Source organism: Podarcis melisellensis (genome assembly GCF_964234715.1).
Source record: "Podarcis melisellensis genome assembly, chromosome: 8".
Taxonomy (NCBI): Eukaryota; Metazoa; Chordata; class Lepidosauria; order Squamata; family Lacertidae; genus Podarcis; species Podarcis melisellensis.
The window spans coordinates 1473444-1499000 of record NC_138540.1 but is presented as its reverse complement, the minus strand read 5'-3'; the positions used below and the strand labels follow the sequence as shown (position 1 = coordinate 1499000).

Sequence of the window (25557 nt, the reverse complement as noted above, 5' to 3'; positions counted from 1 at the left end):
TGCAATCCCTACACAGATCTGGCTGACACAGGCCACAAAACCACAGCTCGCCCCTATACACGAAGCCAAGCCAGAGCACAACTAAGTGCAGTACAGCCATCTTCTCAGAAAAACTCTTCACAAAGTTCAAGAGGTCAAGACACAAAGACTTTAGCAACTAATCCACACCTAATGACCCACCTAAGTGGTACTCAGGATATCACTCAAGAAATCACTCAAGATATCCCTCAAGTAATTAAGGAACAAAAGAAGAAAAGGCACACTAGCCTGGGAACTTCCTCGCTGCCCAGAACATTGGAGGCTATACACCACACCCCCTCAACAGTATTTATAGGAACTCAAACACTGAGATCCTGCTCTGTTCCAGTAACAAGAAGCCGAAAGCACCAGCCTGAAGATGACGAGTGAGACCTCGTCGAAACGTCGCCTAGACACCCCAACTTTTACACGGGAAGACACCCGAGGACACCAAAACCTGCATTCCTGTACCCGTGAAAATCTACGAAAGCATATATATATATATATACACTCACACATATACACAGATTCAAGACTCCTTTCTTCCGTCCCAGGGTCTCCCTGCCCTCTGCTGCCCCTCAGAGCCAGTGTGTCCTGCAGGGCTGGACCTCAGTGGCAGCAGCCTCTGCTCCTTGCCCCCTCTCCTGCAGCCCCTAGGAGCTGCCCAAGGGAGGAGGCCTTTAGTTAAGTTAAAAATGGTTTACTTACAAACTCTACAGTGGTCAGATTCATGTGCTTTTCCACACAGCATTCAGAAAAGTTGTACAGACAATAAAACCTGGCTTAGTTACAGTGGTGAAAATTTGTAAATTACCGGTATTAGTATAGGAACACAAGAATGGCTTGCAAGAGCCATATGGTCTGAGCTGCAACCAGTTCAAAGTCTCTTCATAGGTTGAGCTTCTTTGGTAGACTGGAGGAGAATAATAGGCCTGATTACCTAGTTCTTCCCAAGGGGAGCTAAGCCTGGCAGGACAGCCTGCTCTATGGCAGGAGCCCTGACTTGGGCCCCAGGTTATAGGGGCCCAATGGCATAATGACATATGACACAATGTGACATCCTGACACCCTGATGTCACGTTACATTAGTGGGATAGCAGCGCTTTCGAGGCCTCGCAAGAACTTCAATGCAACTTCCAGTTTCTACTGGAAGTTGTGTTCCGCGGCTTTGTAGGGCCTTGGACATCATCTGGGAGGTTTCGTTGGGGCTCTGATGTGACTGGCAGATGTGATCTCAGAACCACTGGCAGTCATCTTTGAGAATTCCTGGAGAACAGGCGAAGTCCCGGCAGACTGGAGGAGGGCAAATGTTGTCCCTATTTTCAAAAAGGGGGAAAGAGAGGACCCAAATAATTACCGCCCAGTCAGTCTGACATCAATACCAGGGAAGATTCTGGAGCAGATCATTAAGCAAACAGTCTGTGAGCACCTAGAAAGGAATGCTGTGATCACCAATAGTCAGCATGGATTTCTGAAAAATAAGTCATGTCAGACTAACCTGATCTCGTTTTTTGACAGAATTACAAGCCTGGTAGATGAAGGGAACGCAGTGGATGTAGCCTACCTTGATTTCAGCAAGGCATTTGACAAGGTGCCCCATGATATTCTTGTAAAGAAGCTGGTAAAATGCGGACTTGACTATGCTACCACTCAGTGGATTTGTAACTGGCTGACTGACCGAACCCAAAGGGTGCTCATCAATGGTTCCTCTTCATCCTGGAGAAGAGTGACTAGTGGGGTGCCACAGGGTTCTGTCTTGGGCCCGGTCTTATTCAACATCTTTATCAACGACTTGGATGATGGACTCAAGGGCATCCTGATCAAATTTGCAGATGACACCAAACTGGGAGGGGTGGCTAACACCCCAGAGGACAGGATCACACTTCAAAACGACCTTGACAGATTAGAGAACTGGGCCAAAACAAACAAGATGAATTTTAACAGGGAGAAATGTAAAGTATTGCACTTGGGCAAAAAAAACAAAACAAAAAACGAGAGGCACAAATACAAGATGGGTGACCTGGCTTGAGAGCAGTACATGTGAAAAGGATCTAGGAGTCTTGGTTGACCACAAACTTGACATGAGCCAACAGTGTGACGCGGCAGCTAAAAAAGCCAATGCAATTCTGGGCTGCATCAATAGGAGTATAGCATCTAGATCAAGGGAAGTAATAGTGCCACTGTATTCTGCTCTGGTCAGACCTCACCTGGAGTACTGTGTCCAGTTCTGGGCACCACAGTTCAAGAAGGACACTGACAAACTGGAACGTGTCCAGAGGAGGGCAACCAAAATGGTCAAAGGCCTGGAAACGATGCCTTATGAGGAACGGCTAAGGGAGCTGGGCATATTTAGCCTGGAGAAGAGGAGGTTAAGGGGTGATATGATAGCCATGTTCAAATATATAAAAGGATGTCACATAGAGGAGGGAGAAAGGTTGTTTTCTGCTGCTCCAGAGAAGCGGACACGGAGCAATGGATCCAAACTACAAGAAAGAAGATTCCACCTAAACATTAGGAAGAACTTCCTGACAGTAAGAGCTGTTTGACAGTGGAATTTGCTGCCAAGGAGTGTGGTGGAGTCTCCTTCTTTGGAGGTCTTTAAGCAGAGGCTTGACAACCATATGTCAGGAGTGCTCTGATGGTGTTTCCTGCTTGGCAGGGGGTTGGACTCAATGGCCCTTGTGGTCTCTTCTAACTCTATGATTCTATGATTCTATGACTTGCAGTAGAAACTGGAAGTCACATCGGAGCCCCATGTTGTGGGTGCCTTGCAACCCCAGGCCCCCTAGAGCTGGCACTTATGTTCTATGGTCTGAACCCCTTCATGTATCAATTAGACTAAAACATGTGGGTTATATGAGGCTAGTTATCCCACAAATATAACATAGAAAAATGCATTAGATTGGGGAAATGTTATTTGCAAAAAATTGTATATTAGAGGAAATCCACACTAAAATGTGAACTTGTATGTAGACTTTTACCCCAAAATTCTGCAAACTGATGTAGAAATGTAGAGAAATGAAGATTGGAAAAATTACAGAAACATTAAATGGTAGGAGCTGGAAGGGACTACGAGGGTCATCTAGGCCAACCCCCCTCTATGGGATTCAAACCCATGATCCTGAGCTTAAGAGCTTAATGCTCTACCAACTGAGCTATGCCAGCCCATTTAAGTGAAAAACTGAAAGACACCCAAATCGACAGATACAACCATCCCCACCTGTGGCCAATCAGATGTTGTTGGTTCACAACTCTCCCTGGCCCTGAGTATTAGGATGGGCTGGTCAGTGGCGTAGTGTGGGTTGTCAGCACCCGGGGCAAGGCAAGTAATTTGCACCCCCTAACCCGTGGATTTGCGCCCCCTAACCCATGGATTTGCGCCCCCTAACCCTAACCCCAGATGTTGCACCCAGTGCGGCCGGCCTCCCCTGCACCCCCACGCTACGCCACTGGGGCTGGTGGGACGTATAGACAAGACTGAGCTTGATGCTCCCGTGACTTGGCAGAAGAGAGCTTCCTCGGGTCCTAAAAAGGCTGATGACTCTAGTAATGACCAGATCTCCTTCCTCCTGCTGCTCTCAGCCTCCTTCTTTGAATCCATCCTTGTTTTTTTGTCTGCAGCTCAGCCATGAGGAGTCCAAGAGTCCTCTGCTCTCCCTCCCGCAGTGTGATTTGAACCTGTGTAGGTGGGAAGCCCACTAAAAAAGTTTGCATTTGTTATTGGTAAGTCGAACCAGCTGGGATCTGAAGGCTGCAGATCCAGCCTCTGAGACATGCCAAATGTTGCTTTTTGGAGCCAAGTTTTTTCACAGCGGAATGGGGTTTGCTAGTTTTAACCACTTGCACACATGTACGCACGCACACACATGCATGCATGGACCCCCCCCCCGGGCATCCATTTGTGGGAGTCATAAAGCCATGGCAGAGGTTTGTAAATGCTGCATGGTACCTCCGGACCTCGTGACCAGCACTCTGAGCTTTACAATGTATTGGAATGTAATGACCTTATATGGCGATGGGTGCAATAAAAGCTTAACCGGATGAGGTAACATGAGATTGGCAAACGGCCATGCGGCTGGACAGAACAAAGGATAATAAAAGTTACCGGAGAGGGAGAAGAAGTTGGAATGAGCTGTCCTCCGTCCATGAAAATATTGCAGGCTCTCTGTGTCTTTATTTTATGCTAAACAAGTGCCATTTGTGATGGCTGGCTCCGACAAGTGGTGCCCTCTCTGAGGATGAATAAAAGAATACGGCTGAGGCTTTTAAAAGAGAACTGTGAGAGACAACTTAAAGAAAACAGTCTGAGGCAGACTAAGAGGATTTTAAAAGAAACTGTGAGAGGTTTTTCGATCCAAGCAGTGGATATCATCGGCTCACTACGTCCGGAAGGATTGCAAGCGCTTTACATCTTTAAAAAAGATCCCGGTGAGTTCGATTCTTTTTTTAATCTTATTTTAGAAACATGGGCAGCTCTTTGACTACTCCCCAACAGAATTTTTTAAGAGATTTAAAATTTCCCCTCTCCTCCAACAAATTGGAAGTTCCTGATGGTGATTTGATACAGCTCATTCTGGCCATCGATGAACATTGCCCCTAGTTTCCTGCAGATGGGACGTGGGAATTAAAACAATGGGATAAGATTGGAGCACATTTTCATGGACACCCCAGCATAGGTGTTCGGATTTTAAATGCATGGTGCAAGGTTCGTTATGCCATGGGCTCTTTATCACCCAAAAATATCTCCATGGCTGTATTGCCAACATCACCCCCGGCTTCTTTAGTCCAGCCTGCTGTGATGCCGCCTGTTCCAGCACTCGCTTTGCCAGCAGCCCCAGACCCCAAATCTCCGGACCCCAAATCTCCCCAAATCTCCGGACCCAATCCTGCAAAAATACAGTGGTCTGGCTGGAAATGACCCTACTCTTTCAGCGGCAGAACCAGCTACCCCTTTTCAACGTGCAGTCCTTGCCTGTTCCTTAATTCGGGATACTGTGGCATTTCCCGTTATTGTGCCCCCTGCTGGTGCTCCAGCAGGAACTCAAGCCCAGCTTTTGGTTCCAGATGACATCAAGCTTTTGGCACGTACAGTTTTACCCCCATCAGCAGGTGTATTGTTTGCCCACGAATGGGAAACTGCCTGCCATGTTTATGCTCCAGCTTTGTTACAAGAAATCAGAGGGAATAATCCAAATATTACCCTCGCAGACGTCCTAGATGCCATGATGGGGCGTGGTCCCTTCGCTCAGGACTCAGTGCAAGCCACACTGCTGCAAATCTTATTGAGGGACACTGCTCTTGCTGCTAAACAAGCAATGAGAAAAATTCCAGAACCCTCCAGTGTTCAGTCTAGATGGGGGTCGATCAGGCAAGAGGCAAGAGAATCATATTCCTCCTTCATGGATAGGCTGCTTACAGCAGTGAGTCGCCAAATTGAAAATCCTGAAGCCAAACAAATAATTATGAAACAATTGGCCTTTGAAAATGCAAATGAGGATTGTAAGGTTGCGTTAAGACTGATAATACACAATCCTGCCACAGACACAGCAGCTATGCTTCACATTTGTCAGTCTGTTGGTACAGCCACTCATAAAGCACAACTGTTAGCAGCAGCGTTAAATAAAAACCAGCCTGTAGCCACCGATACAACATGTTTCCAGTGTGGCAAACCAGGATCACCGATACCCCAGTGTGGGTAGAACAGCATCTACCAAAAGAAAAATACGCAACAATGGCACCAGCTTATTTCTGAACAATTGACCCTTGGCCACATTGAACTGTCTTCATCCCACTGGCTCCAGCAGACAGGGAACGGTTTGCTTTTACATTGCCAGTATATAACAATTCGCAGCCCACCCAGCGATATCAGTGGGTTGTCCTGCCTCAAGGCATGCGGAACTCCCCTACACTTTGTCACCATTTTGTGGGTGAAGCAGTGAAACCTTTCCGCATGCGCCACCTAGAGGTCATATGTTCTCATTACACAGATGACATTTTGATCGCTACAGATAGGTAGCTGTGTTGGTCTGCCATAGTCAAAACAAAACAAAAAATCCTTCCAGTAGCACCTTAAAGACCAACTAAGTTAGTTCTTGGTATGAGCTTTCGTGTGCATGTACACTTCTTCAGATACACTGAAACAGAAGTTACCAGACCCTTCTATATAGTGAGAAGGTGGGGAGGGGTATTACTCAGAAGGGTGGTGGGAATGGGTTGTTGGAGCCAGCCGTCACAAGTGGCACTTCTTTAGTATAAAATAAAGACACGGAAAGCCAGCTATATTTTCATAGTAAGAGAGAGCAGCCCTTCTCTCTGCCCTTCTCCGATTTATTCTCCTTTGTTCTGCCCAGCCGCATGGCTGCATTCCAATGTCTCACGTTACCTCATCCGGTCAAGGCTTGACACTCCCCTCTCCTTGTAAGGTAATCATTGCCCAGAGGAATGTCAGGGGGCACCCTGCAGTATTTACAAGCCTCTGCCTTAGCTGTATGACTCCCACATGCCCTCTTTCTTTATTTTATTAATCAGAGTCATAATTGTCTGTTCCAATATGGTTATATCGAGTGCAATAAGCGACTCTTGTGAGACTGGAGAACCATGCAGTACATACAGAAATTAAAGAAGGAATACATTGTATATAGCAACACAAAATAATGCAAATAACTACTATAATAATCACTAAAATCAATAAATGTCGAAGCCAACTTCCATCCGGAAGCCAAGAATATAAGAATTCTGATTCCAAGCTGCATGGTAGGCTTCCTTTCTAGTTTATAGCCATGCACTGATGTCACTTCTATAGCACTGAGATTGGTCACTGTATGTTCCTGTAAGCGAACAAGAGCTATTAAAAGTGAATTTCAATGTATATTGACAGTTTGGATATATGCCCCATGATTCTTTCCCCTCTCTAATTTGAAAACAAATGGGGGCAGGCATACACACCCAACATTTAGAAGCATGCAATAAACGGGTAAACATAATCATATCTTGTACAAAAATATTATCCCTCCATATCTTATGATAATTTTCTCCCCTAAAAGTCTTATTCAACAACACAGTTCTTCTAGTTCGAGAGTGGCTGAGCCGTGGATGCTGCCAGCCAGAGTAGGATTCTGATGACAGTGGCTTGCCAGCTGATAAGGTGAAATATGGTGGTTTCAACTGGACTGGGTCGTCTGCTTCTCTTCCTTGTATAACGGTGCAGCAAAGGATGGCAAGGCAATGGTTAGGAAGGCGCGGTTGAAGATGCTCGCCACGCATCGAGCTGGAACCCACAAAGGCTTGTCCTCTACGTCCACTGCCGCGTATCCTCGTCCCCATGTAATCAGCGGGACAGGTCCATGCCATGCGGGATCAGGCAAGCGTCGGTACACCATCAAGGGGCGAGGGAGTGCCTCCTCCTTCCTAAAATGCAATTCAGTGGGGGTATGGGTCCTGTTATGTGGATATAAAAAGATGGTTAAGCACAAAAAGAACTTGGTGGACTGCCGAAGGGATGTCTGCTGTTGGTATACTTCGGCCGCCAAGCTGTTTAAGCAATAGTGTTTTGAACGTCAGGTGCGCTCTTTCCACTATCGCTTGCCCTGTGGAGTTAAAGGGTATACCATGAGTTAATTTCAAATTCCACAACATACAAAATTCCGAAAATGTTTTAGAAATATATGCTGGACCATTATCAGTTTTGATGCGCGCAGGTTTACCCATGACTGAGAAACAGCGAATGGTGTGTTGGATCACATGATGAGCTGTTTCCCCCCTCATGGGCATCGCCTATATGAATCCAGAGTGGGTGTCCACCGTGAGGTGAACCTTGGAGAGTGGAGCCAACACAGGTGTGTGGGTGACATCCATCTGCCAACACGCTAATGCAGACGTGCCCCTAGGATTGACAGCATCAAAAGGAACGGCCAGCTGAGATTTTGAACAGGAAGCACATTGGGACACAATATCCCTTGCTTGGGCCAAGGGAATAGAAAACTGCTTAGCCAATGCTTTCGCAGGAAGATGAAAAGTGTTATGACATAGTACAGGATCAGAAAATAAAGAAAAGGCAGAAATGTCCCTCAACGCTGCATCTGCTCTTGTATTGCCCTCTGCTAAATACCCTGGGTGCGATGTGTAGGAGCGAAGATGTGCAACATAATAAGGGAACTCTCTGTGCTGAAGTAAAGCCTGCAGGGCAAGAAACAAGGAAAATAAGTCAGAATCCAAGGAAGGAGTTATATAAGATATTGGTAAAATAGCAAAAAGGCGATATACATATTGAGTATCCACAATAAGGTTGAAAGGTTGAGTAGGAAAGGATTGAAAGGCAAGAATCACAGCCGCTAGTTCAGCTCGCTAGGCAGAAGACTGTGGAGGGGTACTACTCCCCTACTTCTTTTTCCATCCGTGAAAAGGGTTAGTGCAGAGGGGAGAGGTGTGAGAGACAAGGGGGTAGCCAAAACATAGGTGACCTGTGTCAGAAATGTCAAACGATCATCCTTTGGGGGGTTAAAAATGGTGACACCTATAAAATCTGCTAAGGCGATTTGCACGGCAGCATTTGTGATCAATAAATGCTGCTGTTCAGTCTGTGAAAAAGGCAAATAAATTGATGCAACATCAAAACCGCTCAAAGCCATAGCACGTGAATGTCCTTTGATAACAATGTCTGATGTGGATTCAATTACTGAATAAATGTTCTTTGGAGGGGTATAATGCAGATAGTCTTCTTTTTGTCCGTCTGAGCATATAAAATTCCTGTTGGCAACAATGGTGTAGCAAACACTGCCAGATGCAGCTGGTGTTCAGCACCTCTAGGTGGCGCATGCGGAAAGGTTTCGATGCTTCATCCATAAAATGCTGACAAAGTGTAGGGGAGTTCCGCATGCTGTGAGGCAGGACAACCCACTGATATTGCTGGGTGGATTGAGAATTGTTATATACTGGCAATGTAAAAGCAAACCGTTCCTGTCTGCTGGGGCCAGTGGGATGAAGACAGTTCAATGTGGCCGAAAGTCAATTGTTCAGAAATAAGCTGTTCAGAAACAAATTGGTGCTGCTGCTGCTGATTTTTCTTTTGGTAGATGCTGTTTTACCCCCACTGGGGTATCGGTGATCTTGGTTTGCCACGCTGGAAATATGTTGTATCGGTGGCTACAGGCTGGTTTTTATTCAGCGCTGCTGCCAGCAAATGGGCCTTGTGGGTGGCTGTACCAACAGACTGACAAATGTGAAGCATGGCTGCTGTGTCTGTGGCAGGATTGTGTATTATCGGGTGCAACGCAACCTTACAATCCTCATTTGCATTTTCAAAGGCCAATTGTTTGATAATTATTTGTTTGGCTTCAGGATTTTCAATTTGTCTACTCACTGCTAGAATCAGCCTGTCCATAAAGGAAGAATATGATTCTCTAGGTTCTTGTCTGATTGAACCCCACCTAGACTGGATACTGGTGGGTTCTGGGATTTTTCTCATTGCTTGTTGAGCAGCAAGAGCAGTATCCCTCAATAAGATCTGCAGCAGTGTGGCTTGCACTGAAGCCTGAGCAAAAGGCCCATGCCCCATCATAGCATCCATCACATCTGTGAGGGTAAGATTAGGATTATTCCCTCTTGCTTGTTGTAACAATGCTGGAGCATAACCACGGCAGGCAGTTTCCCATTCGTGAGCAAACAATCCCATCGTGATGCTGATGGGGGTAACACTGTACGTGCCTGTGATGGGACGATGAGCTGCTTGTGCGTAAAATGCAAGTCCCTCAGAGTTTGATCAGGTTTTCAAACCTCTGCCTGTGACGGAGCCCCTCCAGCATGGCTGCGTCAATCACTAGTAGAATCCGAAAGTGGCTGCTTTCGGAATCGTTTCCAACATAAAAGCTCTTTAACGGAAACACGTCGTCTGGCCTCTCGGCGTGACAGTTTCCGGCGAGGTGTGGGTGTCCCTATAGGAGGTCCTGAGACCTCCCCACTGTTTTCGCTGGAAGCGTCTCTGAGCCATCCCTCCGACTCACTTTCCCTTGGAGTTCTTGCTCGCCCTCTACTGGTTCCCTCTTCCGCTGCTACTCCTCTCTCAACCTCAGTGAGCCTTTGCGCCCCCGGCGCTTTAGATGGCAATTCCCTGACATCCACCTCCCCTCCAGGGCCCCCTTCACCCCCTCCCGTCTCCTCCCCTACTGGCGGTGAGGAGGTAAAACCCCTGAAAGAACCTCCTTCGTCTTCCGACGTCGCGAACACTTCCCTCCACTTGTTGCTGTTCCTACTCTCTCGGTAATCTTCATCATCGGAGTCCACTCCCTCTTCCAACTCCGACTCCGCGAACCCTTCCATTTCCTCTTCCTCATCGGTGGTGCCGAAATACTCCCTCCTAAACCTTGCTATCGGCTGAGGTTTCCTCGGGAACCTTTGGTGGAACGTTTCTGTTAAAACCTCGTCATTGACTTCCTCTGCATTCACCCAGGTGTTTTCTGACTCCGGTTCCCCTTCCCACGCCACCAAATACTCCACCTGATTTCCCTTCCACCTGGAATCGAGGATTTCCGCTACATGGTTGCGGCGTTCCCTCTCTTCCAAGGCTGGTCCCCTGACGTACTCCCCTTCACGTCCCCCCCTGTATGGTGACAGTAACGACCTGTGGAACACTGGGTGCAATTTCATGTGGTTGGGTAATCGGAGTTTGAAAGCTACCGGGTTGACCTGCTGAATGACCTCAAAGGGTCCCAATCTTCTGGGCCTCAATTTCTTACAACCCCCTTTGAACGGCAACCCTTGGGTTGACAACCACACTTGATCCCCCACCCTTATGGTTTCACCTTCCCTTCTGTTCTTGTCTGCCTGCTTCTTATATTGTGCCTTAGCCCTTTCTAAGTTGAGCTGGAGCTGATGATGGATCGCTTCCATCTCTTCTACAAAATGTTCAGCCGCTGGGACGCTCCATCTCTCCCCTCCTTCCCCTGGAAATGCCCTGGGGTGACACCCGTAATTTGCCAAAAAGGGACTCATCCCTGTGGACACATTCTCCGCATTATTGTAGGCAAATTCTGCCAACGCCAACTTTTCGACCCAATCGTTCTCTCTGTCATTGACATAACACCTCAGATATTGTTGAAGAATGCCATTTGCTCTTTCCGCCTGCCCGTTGGTTTCAGGGTGCCGGGCAGTTGAAAAATTGACTTCCACGTGCAGCAAGCTCATGAGCTTCCTCCAGAACCTGGAAGTAAATTGTTTGCTGCGATCTGAGATCACCCTCAAGGGAGCCCCGTGCAACCTAAAGATGTGTTCTACAAACAACTTCGCTGTTTCTTCCGCTGTGACTGCATGTGAGCATGCTACAAAGTGGCACATCTTAGTTAACAGGTCTACTACTACCATGATGGCTGTTTTCCCCTTGGACTTTGGCAGATCCGTCATAAAATCTATTGATATCGCTTCCCAAGGCCGTTCTGGTGTGGGTAATGGTTCTAATAACCCTGCCGGCGCCCTTCTTTCCCCTTTGGCTCGCTGACATTGGTCACACCCTCTTACATACTCCCTTACATCTTCCCTCACCTTAGACCACCAAAATTCCCTGGTAACCAACCACATGGTCTTGTGTTGTCCAAAATGTCCCGCCGTGGGGCTATCATGCAACTGCTTGAGTACTCTCCCCCTCAATTCACCTTCGGGTATATACAGTGCCCCTTTGTAATACAATGCCCCATTTCTTTCCTCAAAACCTCCGGGGCTCTCGCCCTCCCCCCTGAGACCTCTGAGCTTATCCTGGGCATATTCATCATTTTCCGTTTCCTCTACCAGTTCTCGTTGCCCCACCAGCGCTGCCCCACACACCCAGCGGTCCTCAGGGATGACATGTCTCTCTTCGATCACCCCCTCCCCTTCCCAATACTCTGGTTTGCGTGAGAGCGCGTCCGCCCTGACGTTTTCTGGGCCTGGCACATAACAAATTTCAAAGTTGAATTTGGAGAATTCCTGTGCCCATCTCACTTGTCGTTGGTTGAGCACTCGAGCTGTTCTCCAATACTCTAAATTCTTGTGGTCGGTGCACACTTGCACCTTGTGTTGTGCCCCAATTAATAAATGTCTCCACCTCCGGAATGCTTCGTGAATGGCAAGTAGTTCCCTGTCATACACCGTGTAATTCCTCTCGGATTTATTCAGCTTCCGCGAGAAGAAGGCACATGGTCTCCACTCCGACGCACTCCTCCCCGGTTGAAGAAGGACCGCCCCTACCGCCCGGTCGGATGCATCGGTTTCCACTCTCATGGGTTTTCGTAAATCCACATGCAGAAGTTGTTCTTCCGAGGCGAAAGCCCTTTTCAGTTCTTCAAAGGCTCGATCCGCCTCTACCGTCCAAACAAATTTCTTCTTGCTGCTGAGGCAGTCGGTGATGGGCGCCGTCAAGTGGGCAAAGTTCTTGATGAACTTCCGATAAAAGTTCCCAAACCCCAAGAATCTTTGCACGTCCTTCTTGGTCTTCGGTGTCTTCCATTCCAGTACCGCTTGGACCTTGCCTGGATCCATGGCCAATCCCTTGTCTGACAAGCGGTACCCCAGGAATTCCACCTCCTTGGTATGAAACTGGCACTTCTCCAGTTTCACCCACAGCTGGTTGGCTTGCAGCCTGCCCAACACTTCTCGAACGTCCCTCACATGCTGTTCCTCATCTTCCGAATACACCAACACGTCGTCTGAAAAGGCCACACAATTCTTGTAGAGCAAAGGTCCCAGAACGTGGTTTATAAAAGCTTGAAAACACGCGGAGCCCCCTTGTAGACCGAAGGGCATAACGAGGTATTCAAAGGCTCCCAAAGGGGTAAACATGGTGGTCTTCCATTCATCTCCCTTCCTTATGCGTATCAGATTGTACGCCCCCCGCAGGTCCAGCTTTGTAAAAATCTTTCCCTTCCTTACTCTGGTCAAAATGTCATCAATTCGGGGCATAGAGAAAGCCAGGGGCTCCGACACTGCATTGAGGGCCCTAAAGTCACACACCAGTCTCGGTTTGTCTGTGTTCTTTTTGTCCACAAAAAACACTGGGCTGCCCCCCACCGCTCGGGACTCTCTGATGAAACCTCGCTTCAGGTTTTTGTCAATGAACTCCCTCAGCTCCTGCATCTCCCTGTCTGACATGGCGTACAGCTTGCCTACTGGGAGTTGGGCCCCAGGGAGTAGGTTGATTTGACAGTCAAAGGGTCTATGCGGTGGCAGTTTGTCTGCTTCCCTTTCGCTGAATACGTTGCTCAGATCTGCGTATTGCGGGGGCACCTTCCCTTTGTCCATTACTTCCATCCCGGCTAGGGTGACTCTGTCTCCTCCCGAAACCTTCCCCTCCTTGCAGTGTTCTAGGCAATGCGCTGACCCAAAGGAGACCACCCTCTGATGCCAGCCCACTAGCGGATCGTGTAGCGCCAGCCAGCTCATCCCCAAAATGATGGGCGCTCCTCCCAGGATGGCCACATTAAACGCTATCTGTTCGGTGTGCCTTGCCACCCTCATTATCATCGGGACAGTCTGTTGGCTAACTTCTCCCCCCAACAGCTCTCTGCCGTCAATCGTAGTCACCTGCAAGGGGTTACTTAAAGGGATGGTCTGTATCTGGTGCTCAGCTGCAAACTCCTTACTCATGAAATTACAGGAGCTGCCTGAATCCAAAAGCGCCTTGATCTTTAGTGGGTGTCCGTTTGGCAGTTCTAGTAACACCTCTATCACTAAAGCGGGTCTGGGAGGTTCCGGCATGGGCACTTTCACTGCTCTTTGGCCTGGCTGCTGTGCCCCGACGGTGGCAGCCAGGCGTTGGCTTTTACTTGCTCCTTGCCTTCCTCTTCCTTTCCCCCAACAGCTCCTGCCATCCCTTGCCATTCCTTTCTTTGTGGGCAGACTCTGGCAAAGTGCCCTGGCTGTTGGCAGAGATAACATCTCTTGGCGCTCCTTCCCTCCTTCTTCCGCCCTTCGCTGGGATTTGAAACTGCGCGCGCCCGCGCTGTTCCAACTTCCATCGGCTCTGCCGGCGGGAAAGGTGGCTCTGGAATGTCTGGAATGCGGAACTCCCTCCAACGGTCTCCTTTCCCTTCCCGCTTTTCCAAAGCCCTCGCCTCCTGGCGCGCTCCTATGCACAGCGCAGATTTGGTTAACTGATCCATAGACTCCGCCCTGGGCCCCCGGGAAAGCTCATCTTTGACGGTTGAAGAAAGCCCCTCTTCGAAAAGCATTTGGATGGGCTCCGCCGATAGGTCCCACCCCAATTTATGAATCAGCATAGTAAACTCAGTCCAGTACTCACGGACAGATCTGCTTCCTTGCTGGCAAGCCATTAACTGCCTTCGCACCACCCCCTGCTCAATATCGCTGGAAAACATCAGGTCCATGGCACGAAAAAACTTCCTCGTGTCCTTTAGGATCTCATTATTCGCTACCATCAGGGGTCTAACCCAATCTTTCGCCCCGGATTCGAGATGGCCAATCACAAAAGCCACTCGCGATTCCTCGTCGGGGAAGTCATCAAACTGCAAGTTTAGAGCGTATTGCATCTCTGTTCTAAAGGCATGATAGTTCCTGGGATCCCCCCCGAATTTCTGCACCAATCCTGGCACCTTTCTGGCGAGCGGGGTGGTTTTCTCCTTTCCCTTTTCTGCATCCTGAGCCCTCCTCTCCTCAAGCCTCGCCGTTTGCAGCGCCAACTGGATCTCCAACACCCTGTACCTTTCTTCCAGGCTTGGACCCCCTCCAGCTGCTCCTGCTCCTCCGGTTCCGGCTGGGTTGCTCATGATGCTTCTCCCTGCACAAGCTGGCTTTCGGTGACTTTCGGATTGCTGTGATGGGACGATGAGCTGCTTGTGCGTAAAATGCAAGTCCCTCAGAGTTTGATCAGGTTTTCAAACCTCTGCCTGTGACGGAGCCCCTCCAGCATGGCTGCGTCAATCACTAGTAGAATCCGAAAGTGGCTGCTTTCGGAATCGTTTCCAACATAAAAGCTCTTTAACGGAAACACGTCGTCTGGCCTCTCGGCGTGACAGTTTCCGGCGAGGTGTGGGTGTCCCTATAGGAGGTCCTGAGACCTCCCCACTGTTTTCGCTGGAAGCGTCTCTGAGCCATCCCTCCGACTCACTTTCCCTTGGAGTTCTTGCTCGCCCTCTACTGGTTCCCTCTTCCGCTGCTACTCCTCTCTCAACCTCAGTGAGCCTTTGCGCCCCCGGCGCTTTAGATGGCAATTCCCTGACAGTGCCAAAAGCTTGATGTCATCTGGCACCAACAGCTGGGCTAATGTGGCTTCTAAAAGAGCCTGTGTAAATGGTGCTTGAAGTCCATTTGTCCTAACTGACAATTGGAGCTCTTTCAAGATTTTAAAGTCAAAAGGTTGGTGCTGGGCTTGAGTTCCTGCTGGAGCACCAGCAGGGGGCACAATAACAGGGAATGCCATGGTATCCTGAGATAAGGAACAGGCAAGTACTGCATGTTGAAAAGGGGTAGCTTGTTCTGCCGCTGAAAGAGCAGGGTCATTTCCAGCCAGACCACTGTATTTTTGCAGGATTGGGTCCTCTGGTGAGGAATTGTAGTCTGGAGGCTTGGGGTCTGGGGGTGCTGGCAAAGCAAGTGCTGGAACAGGCGGCATCACAGCAGGCTGGACTAAAGAAGCCAGGGGTGATGTTGGCAATACAGCCATGGAGATATTTTTTGGTGATAAAGAACCCATAGCATATCGAATTTTACACCAAGCATTTAAAATTCGAATTCCTATGCTGGGATGTCTATGAAAATGAGTCCCTATCGTATCCCAATGTTTTATTTCCCATGTTCCATTCAAAGGGAACCAGGGACAATGTTCATCAATGCACAGAATAAGCTGTATCAAATCACCCTCAGGAACTTCCAATTTGTTGGAGGAGAGGAGAAATTTTAAATCTCTTAAAAATTTCTGTTGGGGAGTAGTCAAAGAGCTGCCCATGTTTCTAAAATCAATATAAAAGGGATCGACTCACCGGGATCCTTAGATGAATAGCGCTTGAAGCCCTTTCCGGGCGTGGTAAGTTGATGATATCCACTGCTTGGATCGAAAATCCTCTTAGTCTGCCTCAGACTGTTTGCTTTCAGTTGCTTCTCACGGTTCTCTTTGAAGTCTGTCTCACACTGCTTTCTTTTAAGTTTTCCTCTTCTTTTAATTGATCCTCAGAGAGGGCACCACTTGTTGGAGCCAGCCGTCACAAGTGGCACTTCTTTAGTATAAAATAAAGACACGGAAAGCCAGCTATATTTTCATAGTAAGAGAGAGCAGCCCTTCTCTCTGCCCTTCTCTGATTTATTCTCCTTTGTTCTGCCCAGCCGCATGGCTGCATTCCAATGTCTCACGTTACCTCATCCAGTCAAGGCTTGACACTCCCCTCTCCTTGTAAGGTAATCATTGCCCAGAGGAATGTCAGGGGGCACCCTGCAGTATTTACAAGCCTCTGCCTTAGCTGTATGACTCCCACAATGGGTGATTGGCAGATAGCTGTGATGAGCCTGTTGACGACTCTTAACGACTGCAATAGGTCTTACAGGAAAAAGCAAGGGGTGAGAAGGTGAAAAATGGCTTTGTCATGTATAATGAGATAAGAATCCAATGTCTTTGTTCAGACCAGGTCTCTCCATGGTTTTAAGTTTGGTAATAAGTTGCAATTCAGCAGCTTCTCTTTCCAGTCTATTTCTGAAATTCCTTTGTTGTAAAACAGCTACTTTGAGATCTTGTATAGAATGTCCTGGGAGATTGAAGTGTTCTCCTACTGGTTTCTCTGTCTTGTGATTCCTGATGTCAGATTTATGTCCGTTTATTCTTTGGCGTATGGTTTGGCCTGTTTGTCCAATATAGAGAGCTGAAGGACACTGTTGGCATTTGATGGCATACACAATGTTAGACGATGAGCAATTAAACAGTCCCGAGATGGCATGTGTGATGTTGTTGGGGCCAGTAATGGTGTTGTCCGGGTGTATGTGGCAGCAAAGTTGGCACCTGGGTTTATTGCAGGCTCTGGTGCCAGTGTCCGTGTTAAGTCTGGTTGTAGTATTATTGTGGGTTAGGAGTTGTTTAAGATTGGGTGGCTGTCTCTAGGCAATGAAAGGTCTTCCTCCCAGAGCTTGAGAAAGAGAACTGTCATTGTCCAGGAGAGGTTGTAGATCTCTGATGATGCGTTGTACTGTTTTAACTTGGGAGCTGTATGTGATGACTAGAGGTGTTCTGTTATTTTCTTTTTTGGGTCTGTCTTGCAGCAAGTTCTCTCTGGGTATCAGTCTGGCTCTGTTGATCTGTTATCTAACTTCATCTGCTGGGTATTTTAGTTCTAAAAAGGTTTGCTGTAGATCTCTGAGGTGAGAGTCTCTGTCTGTAGAATTGGAACAGATACGGCTGTAACGTAGTGCCTGGCTATATACAATGGACTGTTTGGTATGTTTGGGATGGTAGCTAGAGGCATGTAGATATGTTTGTCGGTCAGTTGGTTTACGGTATATTTGATCGCTGCAAAGGAACTCCCGCCTGGCATTTTCCAAGAACTTTCTGCCACGTTAGCAGAAGCGGGACTCTACGTAGCACCTGAAAAAATTCAATTGACGTTGCCCGCCACCTACCTGGGACATAAAGTCTCTGCACAAGCAGCACTGCCTATTGTTCCCCAACTGACTATCCCTTCAAACATGAAGCTTGTGCAATTGCAACAACTTCTTGGGCATCTGAATTGGGCTCGCTCTTTCCTTGCATTACCTACCAGCACATTATCGCCATTGTTTTCAGCGTTCGCAGGCCACAAGGATCCAGCAGATGTAATCCAGGTCACTTCAGCAATGATCACTGCATTACAAACCATTAATCAGCACCTGCGATCTATTCTCATGGACAGGATCACAGAAGCCTTTGCACATGAGCTGCATCTAGCAGTGTTTGCTACTGCCTTGTTGTCAACAGGGATCTTATATGCTCAGACGGACAAAAAGAAGACTATCTGCATTATAGAATGGTTACATTTACCAAATACCCCACCCAAAAAAATTGATTCAGTAATTGAATCCACATCAGACATTGTCATAAAAGGCCGTTCTCGTGCCTTGACCTTGAGCGGTTTCGATGTCGCATCAATCTATTTGCCTTTCTCACAGACAGAACAGCAGCACTTATTCATAACTAATGCTGCTGTGCAAATCGCCTTAGCAGATTTTATAGGTGTCATCATTTTTAGCCCTCCGAAGGATGACCATTTGACATTTCTGACACAGGTCACCTATGTTCTGGCTACCCCCTTGTCTCTCACACCTCTCCCCTCTGCACTAACCCTTTTCATGGATGGAACAAGAAGTAGGGGAGTAGTGACGTGGGGGGAGGGAGGAAAATGGAAATGTTTATTTACCCCTCCACAATCTTCTGCTCAGTGAGCTGAGCTAGCAGCTGTGATTCTTGCCTTTCAATCCTTTCCTACTCAACCTTTCAATCTTATTGTGGATACTCAGTATGTATATCGCCTTTTTGCTATTTTACCAATATCTTATATAACTCCTTCCTTGGATTCTGACTTGTTTTCTTTGTTTCTCGCCCTGCAGGCCTTACTTCAGCACAGAGAGTTCCCTTATTATGTTGCACATCTTCGCTCCTACACATCGCACCCAGGGTATTTAGCAGAGGGCAATGCAAGAGCAGATGCAGGGTTGAAGAACATTTCTGCCTTTTCTCTATTTTCTGATCCTGTACTATGTCATAACACCTTTCATCTCCCTGCGAAAGCATTGGCTAAGCAGTTTTCTATTGCTTTGGCCCAAGCTAGGGATATTGTGTCCCAATGTGCTTCCTGTTCAAAATCTCAGCTGGCCGTTCCTTTTGATGCTGTCAATCCTAGGGGCACATCTGCATTGGCGTGTTGGCAGATGGATGTCACACACACACACCTGTGTTGGCTCCACTCTCCAAGGTTCACCTCATGGTGGACACCCACTCTGGATTCATATGGGCTACGCCCATGAGGGGGGAAACAGCTCGTCATGTGATCCAACACACCATTCGCTGTTTCTCAGTCATGGGTAAACCTGCGTGCATCAAAACTGATAATGGTCCAGCATATATTTCTAAAACATTTTCGGAATTTTGTATGTTGTGGAATTTGAAATTAACTCATGGTATACCCTTTAACTCCACAGGGCAAGCGATAGTGGAAAGAGCACACCTGACGTTCAAAGCACTAGCGCTTAAACAGCTTGGCGGCCGAAGCATACCAACAGCAGACATCCCTTCGGCTGTTCACCAAGTTCTTTTTGTGCTTAACCATCTTTTTATATCCACATAACAGGACCCATACCCCCACTGAATTGCATTTTAGGAAGGAAGAGGCACTCCCCCGCCCCTTGGTGGTGTACCGACGCTTGCCTGATCCTGCGTGGCATGGACCTGTCCCGCTGATTACATGGGGACGAGGATACGCAGCAGTGGACGTAGAGGACAAGCCTTTGTGGGTTCCAGCTCGATGCGTGCGGCCATGGCGAGCATCTTCAACCGCGGAAGCACCTTCCTAACCATTCGCCTTGCCATCCTTTGCTGCACCGTTATACAAGGAAGAGAAGCAGACGACCCAGTCCAGTTTCACCTTATCAGCTGGCAAGCCGCTGTCATCAGAATCCTACTCTGGCCGGCAGCATCCAAGGCTCAGCCACTCTCGAACTATAAGAACAGCGTTGTTGAATAAGACATTTAGGGGAGAAAATTATCATAAGATATGGAGGAATAATATTTTTGTGCAAGATATGATTAAGTTTACCAGTTTATTGCATGCTTCTAAATGTTGGTTATGTATGCACATGCCCCCTTTTGCCAGTCATTCCGGCATAATGCTTCATGGTGTGCCTGTCAATGGATCTTTTCAATTTACTAATATTATATCCCCTAAGCAAACCTTTTGGCCTCCAGTACAATTGACCCTCCATGAGCCTGCTCCTGTTTGTTTTCGAATTAGAGAGGGGAAAGAATCATGGGGCATATATCCAAACTGTCAATATACATTGAAATTCACTTTTAATAGCTCTTGTTCTCTTACAGGAACATACAGTGACCAATCTCAGTGCTATAGAAGTGACATCAGTGCATGGCTATAAACTAGAAAGGAAGCCTACCATGCAGCTTGGAATCAGAATTCTTATATTCTTGGCTTCCGGATGGAAGTTGGCTTCGACATTTATTGATTTTAGTGATCATTATAGTAGTTATTTGCATTATTTTGTGTTGCTGTATACAATGTATTCCTTCTTTAATTTCTATGTGTACTGCAAGGTTCTCCAGTCCGCGGCCCGCTTCCGGTTTAACAGGAGTCGCTTATCGCACTCGATATAATCGTATTGGTACTGACATTTATGACTCTGATTAATAAAATAAAGAAAGAGGGCATGTGGGAGTCATAAAGCCATAAAGTTGTAAATGCTGCAGGGTAGTAAAGTTGTAAAGTTGTAAATGCTGCAGGGTAGTAAAGTTGTAAAGTTGTAAATGCTGCAGGGTACCTCCAGACCTCGTGACCAGCACTCTGAGCTTTACAATGTATTGGAATGTAATGACCTTATATGGCGATGGGTGCAATAAAAGCTTAACCGGATGAGGTAACATGAGATTGGCAAACGGCCATGCAGCTGGACAGAACAAAGGATAATAAAAGTTACCGGAGAGGGAGAAGAAGTTGGAATGAGCTGCCCTCCGTCCATGAAAATATTGCAGGCTCTCTGTGTCTTTATTTTATGCTAAACAAGTGCCATTTGTGACGGCTGGCTCCGACATCCATTGGCTGTCCTGAGCCTGTCCAGCTGGGCAGCAGGGCCGTCTTTACCCGGGAGTGCAAGGGGTGCGGGGCACCCAGGCGCCAAATTCTGGGGGGTGCCAGGTGCTCACCGCTGAAGCTGCCTAAGCTAACTATCTACCTGTTATGAAAAATAAATAATTTTGATCGAGCTAGAAAAACAAAATGCATATATACCTAGGTATTACCGAAATGTATACCTACTGTTTCACTAAAGGACTTTTTTTTAAAAAAAATAATATTTATTAAAGTAAATATAAACAAGAGATAAGGCGTAAGCGTGGTGTCCGACATAAACATAATATAAGTTAGTTTGGGGGCTAAACTAAATTTGGGGGCGCTGGGCGGATCTTTGCCCCCCCCCCCCCGCGGTGCATGTGCTAAAAACTGTGCTGCCGGGGAGAAACTCCAAAGGAAGCACCTGGGAGTGGCTTCATGTAAACTCAGAAACAGCAACTTCCGCGTGGGTAGGTGGAGCCTGGCTTGAAGGCCAACTTGGATGGTTTTGAGGAGGAATAATGGCAATGATTCCAGGTGGTTGACCAGGCTGGTCACCTCCAGACTGCCAGCATTTTGTGGGAGGGTTTTAAGTGCATACCAGACATTTAAGGGCTCCCCCCCACCTTTTGCCCTGTGTTTTCTAGGGACAGGTCCCTGCTTTCCCAGTCCATCTCTTTTGGACTTTTTTTTTTGCCCATTGCTCTCCCCAGAAAACTCTGCTCTTTCATGCTAAATCGAATAAATGCTCTGATTCAGCAGGCAGGAAAGAGCAAGTTTTCAGAGGGAAAGTTTGAGGCAAAAACCCCACAAAAGCACTAAGACACATTGCTTTAAAATGCGGACCTGTGCCTTGAAACACAGCACAAAAGGAAGCCAGGATAAGAGAGCCAGTGTGGTGTAGTGGTTAAGAGCGGTAGTCTCATAATCTGGGGAACCGGGTTCATGTCTCCGCTCCTTCACATGCAGGTGCTGGGTGACCTTGAGCCAGTCACACTTCTCTGAAGTCTCTCAGCCTCACTCACCTCACAGAGTGTTTGTTGTGGGGGAGTGAAATATACTCAGAGTCGCAAAGTGATTTCATGCTCTTTATTCAGCTCATAGTGGTGAGGAGGAATGAATAAATGTCCCCTCAGAGTATCTGCTTTATATACATTATTTACACAATGGGCTGCACATGATTGGCTAATTCTGGAATTCTACTGTAAGCCAATCAGGTTGTGGATTCACTTATATCTGGAGCATGATTGGGTGGTTCCTGCTAACCAATCATACTGCTGCATTGTTCTAGGACCAATCAGACTGCTGCCTTTTGGAGCCTATTGTTCTAGGACCAATCAGACTGCTGCAGTTTGGATCCTATTCGACTCAGTACATAACACCCCTCCCCTCTAAGTTCCAGTCCTGCCCGGGAGGTCGCATTCATAGTCCTCAAGGTACGCCGGCGGCCTACGTGTGCGTTGCGACCTGGGGTGTTCCCTGGTCCGGGGTTCAGGTTCTGGCTCGTGTTCCACGGATGCTGGCTGTGATGGGGCTGTTTGGTCTGGCGCAACCGGCTCGCTCAGTCATGGTTCTGGTTCCGGTGTCCTTTCGGCCTCACGGGTCCTCTCTGTATTTTCTGATTCTGCCTCTCCTGCTTGCCCCTGCTGCTCTATGGGCCTCACTGCCCCACTGTTCCCTTGGGACTCCTCTGACCTGTCCTCCTCCTCCTGGTTTTCTCCCGGGAATCATCGCCGTATCTGGTCGCAGTGGCGGCGCCAGCATTGCCCCCCATCTGTTAGCACCTCGTACGACACGGGGCCAGTGACCCTGGTGACTGTGGCGGGTACCCATGCAGGGCCTGCCCCAATATTCTTTGTGTACACTGGGTCCTGGGCCGTGAAGGTCCGGGGGTTCCTGCCTTCTCCCACCACTACCTCATCCTGAGCTCTATCGGGGTAAAGGCGGTCCAATCTGATTGCAAGGCGCCGACCCATTAGTAGTTCAGCGGGGCTCCGGCCAGTCGTTGAGCTGGGGGTGCTGTGCTGTGCTAGAAGGAATGTGGCAAGGCGGTACTCCCAATCCCCTTGCGTCATGCGGCGAAGGATGTCCTTTGTGGTTCGCACCATGCGTTCTGCTTGGCCATTGGTGGCCGGGTGGAATGGCGCCGAACGGATGTGGCGGATGGCGTTCTGCACTGTGAAGGTTTGAAATTCTCCTGACGTAAATGCAGTCCCGTTGTCTGAGACGAGAGTGTCAGGGAGCCCGTGGGTTGCAAACAGCCGGCGTAGTACCCGGATGGCTGCGGACGTAGAAGTGGACGGTACCAGTGCGACTTCCAGCCATTTGGTGTAGGAGTCCACCACTATGAAGAATGTTTTTCCCTGAAAGGGGCCAGCGAAGTCCACATGCAGGCGTGACCATGGTGCTCGGGCGGACTCCCATGACTGGACTGGGGCCCTTGGGGGATCTGGGCGGGATTCTTGGCAGGCCTGGCAGTGTTTGACCCAGGCCTCTATCTCTCCGTCGATCCCCGGCCACCACACGTAACTCCTGGCAAGGGCCTTCATTCTTACTACCCCTGGGTGTGTCTCGTGTAGGGCTATGAGGACCCTTTTGCGGAGGGGCTGGGGAACAACGACCCTGCTTCCCCATAACAGGCACCCCTTGTGGGCTGACAGTTCATGTTTGCGGGTTGTGTAGCTGGCGAATTCTGGCCCGGGGCTGCTGCTGGGCCATCCCCTCCACACCCAGTCCAGGACCCAGGAGATGACCCTATCTTTCTTCGAATGGTGTGCAACTTCTTGTGCCTGAATGGGGCGGTTGGGAAGCAGCTCCAGGCTCATAACCTCTTGTGCAGGTGCTGGGTCGGGGCCTGTTTCCGGTAGTGGTAGCCTGCTGAGGGCGTCTGCATGGCCCATGGCCTTTCCAGGGCGGTGAATCAGTGCATACTGGTAGCTGGCAAGGAAAATTGACCACCTGAGGACGCGAGGAGACAGCACTTGGGGGGTTTGCTTTTCGGGGGCAAACAAGCCAAGCAATGGCTTGTGGTCAGTCACCACGGTGAAGGGCCGCCCGTACAAGAAAGCATGGAATTTTTTTACTCCCTTCACGATTGCCAGACCCTCCTTGTCGATTTGCGAGTAGTTCCGCTCGGTTTCGTTGAGTGTCTGGGAAAAGTATGCCACCGGTACCTCTCTTCCATCCGGGAGTTGGTGTCCCAGGACAGCGCCAATGCCATAGGGTGAGGCGTCGCATGCTAGCACAACTGGCAGCCTCTCGTCAAAGTGTGCCAAGACCGAGTTTGAGACAAGCAAGTCCTTGACTGCCTGGAATGCGGCCTCCTGGCGCTGGCCCCACACCCAAGGAGCCCGCTTGTCCAGGAGTCTGTGTAGGGGCTCCGCTACCGCCGCCTTGTGGGGAAGGAAGGAATGGTAAAAGTTCAATAGTCCCAAGAAGGCCTGAAGTTCAGTCTTGTTCTTGGGCGCTGGAGCATCACAAATGGCCCGTACCTTGTCCCCAGTTGGGTGGACCCCTTCTGCATCCACCATAAATCCCAGAAAGTCCACCTGAGGCACTCCTAGTAGACATTTTTCCCGCTTCACCTTGAGACCCGCCGTCTGGAAACGGTGCAGAACGGTGCGGAGGCGGTCCTCAAACTCCTCGGGTGTGGGCCCGGCAATCAACACATCATCGAAGAAGGGGGTGACACCAGGAATCCCTTTAAGGAGAGAGTCCATTAGATTCTGGAATATGCCTGGTGCCACGCTGACCCCGAATTGCAGCCGCTTTACCCTGAACGCTCCTCTGTGCGTCACAATCGTCTGTGCCTCTGCTGTAGCCTCATCTACTGGCAGCTGTTGATATGCTTGGGCCAAGTCCAGCTTGCCAAAAATTTTCGACCCAGCCAGGGTGGCAAGGACATGGCTGACCACTGGCACTGGGTATGCATGGGCCGTGAGGGCCTTGTTTATGGTACATTTGTAGTCTGCGCAGATGCGGACCGAACCATTAGGCTTGACGGGTGTGACGATTGGGGTTTCCCAGGGGGCATTAGGCACCGGCTCCAGCACTCCTTGCTCCACGAGTCGGTCCAATTCCTCATCTATACGGGGTTTCAGGGCGAACGGGACCCGGCGGGCCTTGAGCCTGACCGGTCGTACTGCAGGGTCAAGCTGTAGAGCAATGGGGGGGCCCGTATACTGTCCCAATTTCCCATCGAAAACCCCCGGAAATTCCTTGCATATGGCGTCCACATCCACTTGTAAGCTCATGTGGTTCACCCCGGTGATGGCTAGCCCCAGTGGTCCAAACCATGCCAATCCCAGTAAGCTAATGTAGGGGCCCTTGACCACAAGCAAGTCCAGTTGCCGCGTCCGCCCTTGGTATTGCACCCTGAAGGTCCCCACCCCCATTGTGGGGACCTTACGTTTCTGGAAGTCCCGGAGGGTGAATGGGGCCGGTCTGAGTTTGGGACCCCAAGTAGGACACAGTTTCCTTAAGGTCCTTGCCGAGATTATGGATAGAGTTGAACCCGTGTCAAGCTCCATGCGGCATGGGGCCCCCTCTATCCGTACCTCTACATAAATTTTCTCTACGTTGGGGTGGGGCAACTGGTATACCTGGAAGTCCGTGAGCTCCGTTGAGTTGCCTTGGTGCGTTGGGCCCCGGGACCTGGGGCTCCTGGATTGGTCATCTGATGCCTGGCGTCGGGTGGGCCGAGCCCGACACACCCGGGCGATGTGTCCCAATTTTCTGCACTGCCTGCACTCTGCGTTGCGGAAACGACAGG

At 48.9% G+C, this 25557-nt stretch overlaps 2 long non-coding RNA genes across 2 annotated transcripts in view; one reads left to right on the top strand and one right to left on the bottom strand.

Annotated features, from left to right (window-relative positions):
* LOC309375589 overlaps positions 1-25557 on the bottom strand; it is a 173636-nt gene that overhangs the window by 31831 nt on the left and 116248 nt on the right. The gene's annotated exons all lie outside the window — the stretch shown is intronic.
* On the top strand, positions 19596-20220 carry LOC309377190. The gene is made up of 2 exons (XR_014171482.1): positions 19596-20053; positions 20088-20220. It is a non-coding gene; the product is annotated as an uncharacterized lncRNA (long non-coding RNA).